Source organism: Crocodylus porosus, unplaced genomic scaffold, assembly GCF_001723895.1.
Source record: "Crocodylus porosus isolate Cpor-Errol unplaced genomic scaffold, CroPor_comp1, whole genome shotgun sequence".
NCBI classification, from domain to species: domain Eukaryota; kingdom Metazoa; phylum Chordata; order Crocodylia; family Crocodylidae; genus Crocodylus; species Crocodylus porosus.
In genome coordinates, this window is record NW_017728937.1 from 4,390,687 (window position 1) to 4,402,361 (window position 11,675).

At 48.4% G+C, this 11,675-nt stretch overlaps 1 protein-coding gene across 1 annotated transcript in view; it reads right to left on the reverse strand.

Annotated features, from left to right (window-relative positions):
* The window catches only part of HRAS (HRas proto-oncogene, GTPase), a 100,359-nt gene extending 88,692 nt beyond the window's left edge, over window positions 1–11,667 (reverse strand). Inside the window, exon 1 of the mRNA XM_019547291.1 lies at window positions 11,616–11,667. The gene's annotated coding sequence lies outside the window, so the exon portion shown is untranslated. The remainder of the gene's footprint in view (window positions 1–11,615) is intronic.
* Window positions 11,668–11,675: the final 8 nt, after the last annotated feature.

Consider the following 11,675-nt stretch of genomic DNA (forward strand, 5'->3'; position numbering starts at 1 on the left):
CGCAGCCAACTCAGGCATGCACCTCCCAGCTGACAGGAATGCAGGGGAACATCTGTGTCCATCAGGCATTGGTTGATCATGGCAGACACCTTTGTACAAACCTTGCCCTTCTCTCAATTCACTCCTATCCACTCACTTGCTAGATCTTGCTCAATCCTTCCCCACCATACTAGCAAAACATGCCTTCTGTTTCACTGTGTCCTTGTACCCCATGCTGAAAGCTGATCTATGGAGTACACTACTGCCAAACAACAGAAAGATGTATAAACAGCAGTAAAGGCACCCCTAAGTCAGAGAGTTCTGCATGCAGCTGAGATGAGTCAATATTAGGATCTGGATTGGTTTTTAAATCCAGACACAACTTCCAGAGTTTAATTTAAATGTGAGCAGGGTCTAGACTGCACCAGTAGTGGTTACAAGTCCACCTGGAGTCACCTTTCATTACACCCACTTCTACATTAAGCCAAGTCTGTTTTCCTTTGCATTTCTACAGAAGCTTTCATCCAAAGACCTCCTTCTGCACTGCAAGAACTTATGGATTCACTCCCAAGGTATCTCCAATTTGCAGCTCTGCATTATTTCCACTGTATACAGAACACACAGGAAAAAATAAATACATAAAAAGAATAAATAAATAAATCAAACAACTTGCCCAAGGTTGCAAAGCAAACCTGCGGCTGAGAAGGAAGCCAGGAAACCTACCTTCCCAGTCCTGCACTTGAACCAAAGCTGTCTCAGCTCTGAACTGAGCCAGGTGACCCAAATGTTCTCCTTCCCAGCAAAGTGAACACCAAAGGTGGCATTAGCACTAAAGTATGTCCCCCAGAGTCAACAGATGGAGGGTCGTTCTTCCTTCCACAGGGTCTTACATGCTGCATAACCTAGATTTCCTCTGCTACACACACACACACACAGCCAGCAGCTTTATCCCCTCCCTATCCCAAGTTACTCACTGTGCAAGAGCCTCTTTCCTTCCTATTATACACTCTTAGGTTGTCTAAAAGTGGCAGCCTATTGGAGTGTTTTTCGAAGTGTCAAGCCACACAGAGGTTGCTCGAGTAAAACAGATGATTCCATGCAGATATGGCATGACAGACTGTACAACTTATACAGGCATACCTCGGAAATATTGCAGGTTCGGTTCCAGACCACCGCAATAAAGCAAGTCACACGAATTTTTTGGTTTCCCAGTGCATATAAAAGTTATGTTTACACTATACTGTAGTCTATTAAGTGTGCAATAGCATTATGTCTAAAAAAACCAATGTACATACCTTAATTAAAAAATACTTTATTGCTAAAAAATGCTAACTGATGGAAAAATGGCGCTGATAGACTTGCTCGATGCAGGGTTGCCACAAACCTTCAATTTGTAAAAAACGCAATATCTGCGAAGTGCAATAAAGCGAAGCACAGTAAAACGAGGTATGCCTGTAGTAGTGAAAGCAAAGGCTACCTCACAGAGAGTCTGCTCCACAGAGATGGCTAATAGCATTGCTAGGATTCTAACATTATAAAAGCCTTAATCTGTCCATCTGTCTATCCGTAACGCTTTATTCGTGCTCTGATTAGCTGATGATCAGAGTGCAAACAAACATTTGAACAGGAGCTGGCGGTGCAGTGGAGCACCGCCATAATGGTGGGGACACAGGGGATGGAGGGGAGGGAAGGGGGCCTTGCCCCCCCCAGCCCTGGCTCCCTGGAGGTGTGGGCAACAAAGTGGCCGGAACAGGTGGCAATGATGGAGCGGAGGGGGGGCAAGGCCACCAGAGCTGCCCCCCTCCCCCTTACTCGTTGCAGGTGACAGCAGTGGCAGTGTAGGGGAGGGGGGAGCAGAGTTGGGATGCCACGGAGAGGAAGGGGGGGTGAGGCCACTGGCTCCCCTCTGTTGTCACCGCCTGCAGGGCCTGACACGGGATGACACAGCAGCAGTGGGGGGAAGGAGCGGGTCCGAAACAGGTGGGGGAAATAGCATGTGTGCCATGGCAGCAGTGGGGGGAGAGGAGAAGTGAGCCCAGGCCCAACCTTAGAGAGGAGGACCAAGCCCAAGCCAGTGGAGAAGTCGGCCCACTGTCATGGCAGTGGGGGAAGCAGCAGGCCTGGCCCAATGTGGCAGCAGCTGGGGGAGGGGAGGAGCGAGCCTCCTCCCCCCCTCGTGCCCAGGACCATTCCTCCCCCCCGTTGGCCCCTCCCCCGCTCCTCCCATCCCTGCACCACTGCCAGTCGGCCCAGGCCTGCGGCTCCCCTCCGCTGTAGCCTGGCTTCTCCCCTCCCTCGGGCCTGGTCCTGCCCCACATTGGGCCCAGGCCTGCTCCTCCCCTCCCCCCACTGCTGCGGCAAGGAGCAAGCCTGGACCCCAACCAGCAAGAGATAAAGGAGCAGGCCCAGACTGGGGGGAGGGGATGGAGACAGGGCTCCATCCCCACATGCTTTCCCCTCACCCGTCATTCCTGACAGGCAATTGGCTAGTTAGCCAAGAAAAGCAGAGGCATGAAATGTTACCTGAACACTTCCACCTTGCTGTTCCTTGCTGCGGGCCAAATGCAGATTGCATCCTCCTCACCCCTGCTCAAAACTTTGCAGCCAACAAAAGACAAATTCTCCCTGAAAATGTAAAACTTTGCCTTTAAAACAAAAATACATATTTAGAAAAGACATGCCCAGAACATGAGTCTGGCAAGAAATGCATTAGGTGAGCTTCCCTGAAGCAGAAAACTATCACTTCTAGGGCACCCCTTGGAAATGGTTAAAATATCCTTCTCTTCCCCCTGCCAGGCTCTGCTTCAAACACTTGTAACAACCTGCCTGCCTCACCCTCCCCACCCCACTTAATGTACACCTGGGCCTGGTCTACACTTTACCTGTCTCCACTGGCAGAACTTCTGCATGCAGAGAGCAGCCACCAATGTATATGCATATCCACACTCTTCTGAAGGCTCTGCTCAACAGTGGTGCTGCCAGAGAGTAAAGTACACCCTGAGAAGGCACCACAGCAGCCAGGCAAGTCCACAGGTGTCATTAGAGTGCCTTCCACTGGATGGCAACAAGAGCCTTACCCTGTTCAGCAGGGGCAGCGTAACTGCTGGCCAGCAGAAGGGAAGCTCTGCCAGAAAAATCCCGTAGAGGAGACAAGACCTGAAAATAGCAGGGAACCAAGAAAGCCCACATGCAGTGTTCAAAGAGCACAAATTCCCCTTGCCCTGCTGAGCACAATCTCCTGGAGCTTTGAAGTTATACAAAGGAAAACAGGCTAAGGGATTCTGGAGATTTTGAAAAGAGCCCACTAAACCAATGCAAAGAGGAAAGCAAAGTGAATCCTCCAGATGAAGAGACTGGGAACACATAGACAGGAAAGGAAGAAAAGGGGATGTACTGGTATAAGGACAATGCACAAAAGAAAGCATATCGCAAGTTTCTGCCGACTCCATCTCATAATACAAAAGCGTAATACAGTCCATGAAATTTAAGACAGAAAGTTTAAAGCTGATAAATGGAAAATACTTTTTCCACACGACATGGAACTGCCTGTGGAACCCACTGCCACAAGCTCACATGGCCAAGAAGTTTAACTGGACATCCACATGGGTAAGAACATCCAGTTACAATACTGAGCATTAAAAAGGATACACCCACCCACCACAAGAGCCTTGGAAGTGATGCAGTCCTCTAAGTTTCTATCTACATAGGTTTGTATACATCTGCCATCATTGTGTTATCTGAGAATATCAGAGTGCAGGGCAATTTCTAATTGGTATTACAGTTGGCTCACAGCAGTGGGACTTCTTGTCCATTCTTCATGGTAGTTGGTGCTGACCACTGTCAGTCATGTATTCAAACAGATGAGGCAATTCCTATGTTCCTAAACAGGACCTTTGTCTTTTAAAATCCTAGAAAACTGAAGGCAACAATTAAAACAAACGTGGACACTGACCAGTTCCTGAGAGAAATGGATTCCCGCTTACTCTGCTGAACACTTATTACCCACCTAGCCAACTGCCCATCAAGAATGATGGCGGGGTTGAGGGGATGGAGATGGAGCCCAGTGTCTCCTCCACCCAGTCTGGGGCCACTCATCCCTTCCCTCCTACTGCTTCGGGTCCGGGCCTTCTCCCTCCATCCCTGCTGGGCCTCCTCCCCACTGTTCCATCAGCTCCATTGCCGCTGCCTCCAATCAGTGTCAGCCAACCAGAGCGTGAATAAAGCGTTATGGACAGACAGACAAAGGCTTTTATAATACTAGAATGCGGCAAAAACCTTGTGCCTGCAGCAAGAAGGAATCCTCGCAGTGCAAGTCCTTTCTGCAGAATCAAAGGGCATTGGTACACATGCTTGTGCTGCAGTATACACACTTACACTGCGATGCATGCAGTTGTATAAGCAGCGAAATGCATGTCAGCACTGAGAAAATGGCAGCAGCATGCTTTTGAACTAAAACACATATGAGGTGTTTTAGTTCAAAAGTGCACCACCACCATTTTCTGCATGCTGATGCACATTTCACCATTTATAAAACTGCACGCAAAGCAGCACAGTGAGCATCAGCTCGTGTGCGCAGCAAACTCAATTAATCGAGTCTGCTCCAACCTGACAAATCTCAAGCATGTCACGGGGACAAAAAGGTATGTGTATAAATGGCAAGTTCTACGTCTGAAATAAGACTATATCCCTAACTGTTCTCAAGGATTCCTCTGAGTTTGTGTTTGGACAGCTAATGAACAATGACACTGCCTGCAAACAGGTGGTTCCAATGCAGTGACCACTGTGCCCCAAGTTCCCACAAGTTGCAGTAAATAGAAAATTGATGACAGAGAATCAGTTTTCCTTGTTTGTTTTCCAGCTTTCCCTCTGAAACAGTGAAACCATTAAGAACCTGGTTGTATTGCAGCTGCTGCTTAGAGAGGGCTCTGGACAACAGTTGTAGCAGGCACTACAGTTTATCACAGGGGAACACCAACTAAATATGAAGGCCGGAAGAGATGCTTAGAAGTTTGTAAACACCCTCCTTACAGGAGCCGAAAAGCAGAAGAGGAGGAGCAGGTCATGAGCAGTCATGCCCCCACTTATATATTCAGTGCAATTTGTAGGTTTGAGTCATCTCAATTTTAAGTATTTGCTAAAATAGGCAGTTCATCTCAGAGGGGTGGGAAAAAGAGGGAATAACAGGTTAACTCAAAGTAGAAAAGGATGAGGAGGAAAAATAGACGTTTTAGGGGAAGAAGAGAGGAGAGGAAACGTAAGAAGCAATAACAACAGGCAGGGGAAAGGGAAGAAAAAGGAACACATCTCAGGAAAAAAAAACACACCAAAAAAACAAGGAGTGAAGACAGGAAGGGAAAGACAATCTAAAGAATAAATAAAGCAAGAGAAATGCAGTCAGCTTTAGGCTGAATAGTTGAATACCACCTAGAAATATCACTTGAATAATTCTAATCAATATTTGTCAAATAAATAATGTATTGAATTAATACTCCTCATGGCATTCAACCAACATATCAAGTACTATTTCATGCCTCTGTTATTAAACACAGGCAAAACTGAAATCTAGTGAGCAGCTATTTTTTTGCTGGCTTTTAACAAACCTGGTTGTAAGCTTACAGTTGAAAAGGATTACACAAAAAGCTGGCTGATGGTGGGTTACAATTAAATACGGAATACAGCACACAACTATTTTGTCCCTTTAAGTGGCAGGAAACAGCAACACCGGCATATTTTTTACCCAACCTATCATGTGACTCTTCAACCAGGGCCTCTCAGGGCTCCAAAAGCATGGCAGCGAGGTAAATCCTACCTGACTTTCCTTCTTCATATACCCAACGAAGAACTCAATGGGGATGCTGAAAGCCTCTTCATATGTGATTATACTGCTTGCAACAATGAAGGAATTCTCCCATATGCAGGCACCACTAAGCAGATCTCTCAGGCAAATGAGATTGTTTCTAGGCCTCTGCATAGATAGCAAACGTAAAAGGAGAACTGAGCATAGGCGCCAACTTTTGCAGAGGGCAGCCTAAGAAGATGAAGTTTTAGGCATTTCAGCCCTCTTCCCGAGGGGGGCCCCGGACCCCCATGTACACGGCACCTCTGGAACTGAGCCTGAATCAGTGTGTTGAAGTTTACAGTGTGCACAAGCAGCAGGAGAGGCACTGGACCTCTTTGGCTGTAGACCTAGGAAGCGAGCCCTCTATCAGCTTTGAATTGTTAGCTTTGCAACAACTGCTAACAGCACTTTCTTTGACAAAGTAACTACCTGAGTGGATGAAAGGGATGCTATGGATATACCATATCTGGACTTCAGCAAGGCTTTTGACGAAGTCCTGAACAAGCTTCTCATAAACAAATTGGAGAAATGTGGGCTGGATAAAACTTCTACAAGGTGGACAGATAACTGGCTCAATAGCCATAACCAAAACGTAATTATTAACGGGATCATGTCAGAGCGGCAGGAGGTTTCCAGTGGAGTCCCAAAGGGAGTCAGTCTGTCCTGGGCCTGGCTCTGTTTAACATGTTTATTAAAGATTTGGATGCTGGCATAGAAAGCTTCTTAAGAAGTTTGTGGACGACATGAAACTGGGAAGGATTGTGACTGCGCTGGAGGAAGCCAGCACAATTCAAAAGGATCCTGACAGATTGGAAAAGTAGGCTAGAGCTAAGAGGATGAAGTTACATGCGGACAAATGCAAGGCACTACACTTCAAGAAGAATAATCAAAAACAAACACAAAATGGGAGACACCTGGCTGAATGGCAGCTCTATGGAAAAGGACTTGAGGAGTCTTGGTACATGAGCTCAATACAAGTCTGCAGTGTGATGCAACCACATAAAAGGCCAATGCAGTTTTGGGCTGCACTAATAGAAGCATTAGGTACAAGACATGGGAGGCGATAGTGCCTCTCTACTCGGCACTGGTTAGGCCGCATCTGGAGTACTGTGTGCAGTTCTGGGCTCCACATTTTTAAAAGAACATGGGAAGTTAGGGAGGATCCAGAGGTGGGCAAAAATGATCAAGGTCTTGGAAGGCAAGTCATATGAGAAGCGGCTGAAGGAGCTAGGTATGCTCAGCTTAAGGAAAAGATGCTTAAGGGGGAACACGATAGCAGTCTTCAAAGACCTGAAAGTCTACCATAAAGAACAGAGAAAGCACATTTTCTCTCTTGCTGCATAAAGGGGGACACAGACCAATGGCTTGAAGTTGCAGCAAAGTAAATTTAGATCAGTTATCCAGAAAAAAACTTCTTTGTTGTGAAAATAGTGAGACAGTGGAACAGACTAGCTAAGGAAATTGTGGACTCCCCAGCACTGGAGGTCTTCACGAAAAGGTTGGACAGCCACTGGTTGGGGATGATCTAGGTATAGCTATGCCTGTGTTCTACCATCGGTATTTCCCATGCTTCTGGGCTTGCTGGCTGCTCCTGATCCTCGCTTCCACATTTTCTGCTATATGTGTTAGGGTGTTTTTAAGCCTCCCCAAAGGCATTGGGTGTTGGCTACAGCTAAGGCTGGGGACTGCAACTTGGGCATGCTGATTCTCCTCCTGAGAGCAAAGCCAGAGAGGTTCCTTGCTACAGGGTTTTGCCTCTTCACTCAGGGTCAGACCTGACAGCCATACTTGGGGTCAGGAAGGAATTTACCCCATGGTCAGATTGATATGGATCATGGGGTTTTTTGCCTTCCTCTGTAGTGGGGGGCATGGCCCTCTACCCAGGACCTCTTGAGTGTACATTGACAACATTTTATAGAAGCAGGACGGACATTGGCTGCCATGGTTCCCCTGCTTTACCTGCAGCAGGTTAGGGTGTTAGACTGTGTCGCATCAGAGTTGAGGGTCGTCTTCTGTAGAGTTTAGATTATGGTTGTATGGAATGGTTTGGATACGGATGATTTTGCCTCAGGTAAGGGGTTGGACTAGTCAGCGGTTCTCAAACTTTTTTGTACCAGGATCCATCTGTAAAAAGCAATGGCCAGTCCCAAGCCAGCTTCCCTCACTCCTGACCTGCTGTCCCCAAGTCCCAGCTCCCCAGTATATGAGGAAGGGGGTAGGTGTGTGGAGTGAGGGGGGGTGCGTCATGAGGGGCCCTAAGCGGCCCTTTGCAGGCTGGAGCTCTGCTAGCCTGCAAGGGAAAAGCCAGGGTTTCCCAAGTTTTTCTCCTTTAAACTAGAATCCATTTTTAAAGTTTGTAGATCCTTCAAGTATGTTCATGACCCTTTCACATATTCTTGTGACCCATGGGCTGAGAAGCACTGGACTAGATGACCTCCGGAAGTCTCTTCCAGCCCTACTTCTCTATTACTCTATGAGTAGTTGAAAGGGGGCACTGAATGGAAATGAAGGCAACAGGATCCCTACACTCACCAGAAAGAGCTTCCTGCAGGCCAGGATTTTTTTCCAAACACAATTTAGAAAACTAACATGGTAAGCAGATGATCCCCATACACAATCATGAAGGAGAGTACAAGAATGCCATGGACAATGATACAGCACCAAGATGGCTAATCACAACCGTCATTTTGTAATATGTCAGTCATCACATAAAGCCATTAAATGCTAATTAGGTTACTTCTGTAATTTCAAGCACTTACTATAGGTAAGCAGAAAAAACTGAGTTTGGGGTACTTCCTGAGGGATCACCCACCTGCCAAAAAAGTTCACTTCAGGCCATAAGCCCTCTTGGGTCATTAGCATCCAGGAGATTCCCCTAACTGAAGTAATGATTGCTAATTATAACCCAAGTTTTTAAATACACACAGAGAGTCTTTCCTTCCCCCCATCCTCTCTCAATCTCTCTCTGTTCCAGAAATGAAAGTAAGTTATATTGTGATGGAAAGTGTCATGCTGACATCTGCCATGCAAGAGAATGTCAACCCCGGCATGCAGGGACTTCCTCTATGAAAGAGAAAGAAATTCATTCTCTGAGCCCAGCCAATCTGTTGCCTCTCTAACAAGGCTGTGAAAAAGGGAATCAATTAGCATCAGTGGCTCCAGTACTGAAGTCTGTCTATTAGTAATGACACAGGGGATACCTTCTAGGAACAGGAAGGATGGTCCAATGCACAAAGCACTAGCTTAGGACGTGTAGGATGGATTCAAGTCCCTGCCCTTCTACAGCCCTACTGCATGCCCCTGGGCAAGCCATGTAGCCTTTCTGCACTCATTAGAGTGCAGTGTAATGTGGAGATATCTCACCAAAATCAGTAAATCTGTATTAGCAGAGAACCCCTTTTTCAGCAGGGTTAGGTACAGAGCTGTGTTTGGGGTAATCAGCTGGCTCTGCTGCTTCTAGTACCAGAGCCAGCTTAGGTATCTCTGCACTGCAGACACACCCTACATCTGAGCTACACACACACACCCTTTTAAAGTAAGGAGAATAGGAGCGCTGTGAGGATAAATATATTAAAGACTGTGAGGTGCTATGGTAATAGCGGCAAGGGAGTTACCCAAGATACACAGCCTGACCACTGAAGGGGAATAAATAGGCATCACACTGGCTATTCATTAATACCATGGACTAGCCTGAAACTGCCAGTTTCACAGGCTGGCTGCACCAATGTCCATATTGTTTAGAGCTGTAATGCATTTATACAAGGGGATTAAAGTAATGCAACACCACCAACTAAATCCTCAGTGTAACCTTATCCCAATCCCTGAAGCCAACTAGCATCTCTCTCAAGTATGAAATTCCAGTATTAATTTTGGATCTATAGGTTGGGCTTTTCAAAGGTGCCTACTATTCCTCTGACAGTTATTCAGTCAAATCAGTGCAGGCACTGCGCTGATGTGTTTTGGTTATGTCAGTTATGCCTACACCTGTAAGATTCACCAGCACAAGCTGAGCCAATATGAGCCTGGCTTAAACCCCTGCAAACTGAACCTACTCAGGAGCAAATAAATCTGCACTTTAGCTTAACTAGGGTAACTCAGCAAACGAACCAGACTGAAAAGAGCTGGGTGTGTAATCCACTTAGGCTACTGTAAAAATCCTAGCCAGCTCCCCAGTATGCCTCCCTATGCTGTATACTTTTAGCTGTACAGAGTATTTCATTACCCACAGAGTGCTTGCTAATCCTCCCGCAAGTCTTCCATTTGGCTTATTTTTTATGCACGCCATACCCATCCCCCTCACAGACTGCTAGCCAGGGAGAAAAACGCATTTCTATCCAGGGCTATTAGGAGCAGTGGGCCCTACAAAGAGCATGCCTCACTCTGGGGTCTAAGGGGGATGAAGAGCTCCCCTGGCATCGTTCCCAAGTGCCTCTGTGCTGGGAATAGCTCTAAAGGGAGCTGCATCTGCCTCTCCCCAACCAGGGGGCAGGCATGACATAATGCTAGAGACTAGAAAGCCAGACACACCCAGGAAGCAGGGAGGTTCTTAGAGACCCCGAAACACGAACTGCTAGTGCTGCCTGCTTAAAACAAAAAGACACAAACCCACACACAGCCACACCTGTCTCTCTTTCAAGCCCTCCTGCAAAGCGCGGTGGAATTGTCTGGGCTGCAAACAAAACCGCTCTGGAGAAGTTTATTATCAATCATGACAGCGCTCGTTCCATGGCACACCCTGACGGAGCTGTGGCAGCCCAGGCTCAGCAAAGAGAGATGCCACTTGGGTATCACCATGGACCACTCCCTAAACTGCAGTCTCGTGCGGGTATTTGAACCCATGGATGAGAGCCAGAGGAGAGGCTGGACAAGGGGAAGGGGTGGGGAACAGACAAGGGAAGGGTCACTGCAGGCTGTGGTTTGCTCCTGGAGGATGCGGTGCCCCTCCCATTCCTTTCCCCATGTTCCCTGGACTGGCAGGAAGTGTTTACAGAAAGCAGAGTCATTGTAAGACCGAGGGGGCAGGCAAGCAGGTGATTCTCCACCCCTCCCTCCCTCTCCCCTTTGCAAAGCCTGCCAGATTTTAGGCAGGAAAGAGCAGAAGTCATCAGCAGCTGCTGGAGATACTATCAGCGCTGCACAAGGTGTGCAGAGACCTGGAGCTCCCTCCGCAGCTGCAAGAGCCTGGGATGGGGCAGCTGGGACGCAGGCCAGCCAGGATCCATGCCACCGTCAAATGACCTCAGCCCGCACACAGGTCCAGACATGCCAAGCAGTGTACCCCTCCCGCATGTACCTCCACGGAAAGTCTCTGTGGGGGTCATCGAGAGGGATGAGACACATGCCCCCCCCGCCCAAAGCGATCAGTCTTCAGGGGGCTTGGTTTCACCCAACAGGAGGGTCTGGAAAAAACCGGGGAGGGGAAGTAATTTGCAGTATGCTTTGAGAATGGGGGGGCTGCAGCTTCCCTGCCCCTATGCACATGCATGCACACACACGCACACCAGCTCACCCCGCACGCAAGCACACACCCCACACACGCACCTGCTTACCCGACACGCATGCACACACGCACTCACCCCCACACATGCACACCCTTCACCCACACGCACGCCCCCCCCATGCACGCACACACTCACAACAGGTGGCAGGGGCACCCCCACCCCCAGCCAGAGGGCTCTCCCAGCGCTTCCCACACACGACCTGCGACCTGCCCCCCGCCCCGGGCTCCCCCAGCACGGGGTGGGGCGAGACTGAGCCAGGCGCCGCCCGGGGCTGCGGACACCGACCCCCGACTCACCGGCTCCGGCGGGCGGGCGCGGGCCGGAGACTAAGGAGACGCGGCCGAAGTTGACGGGAG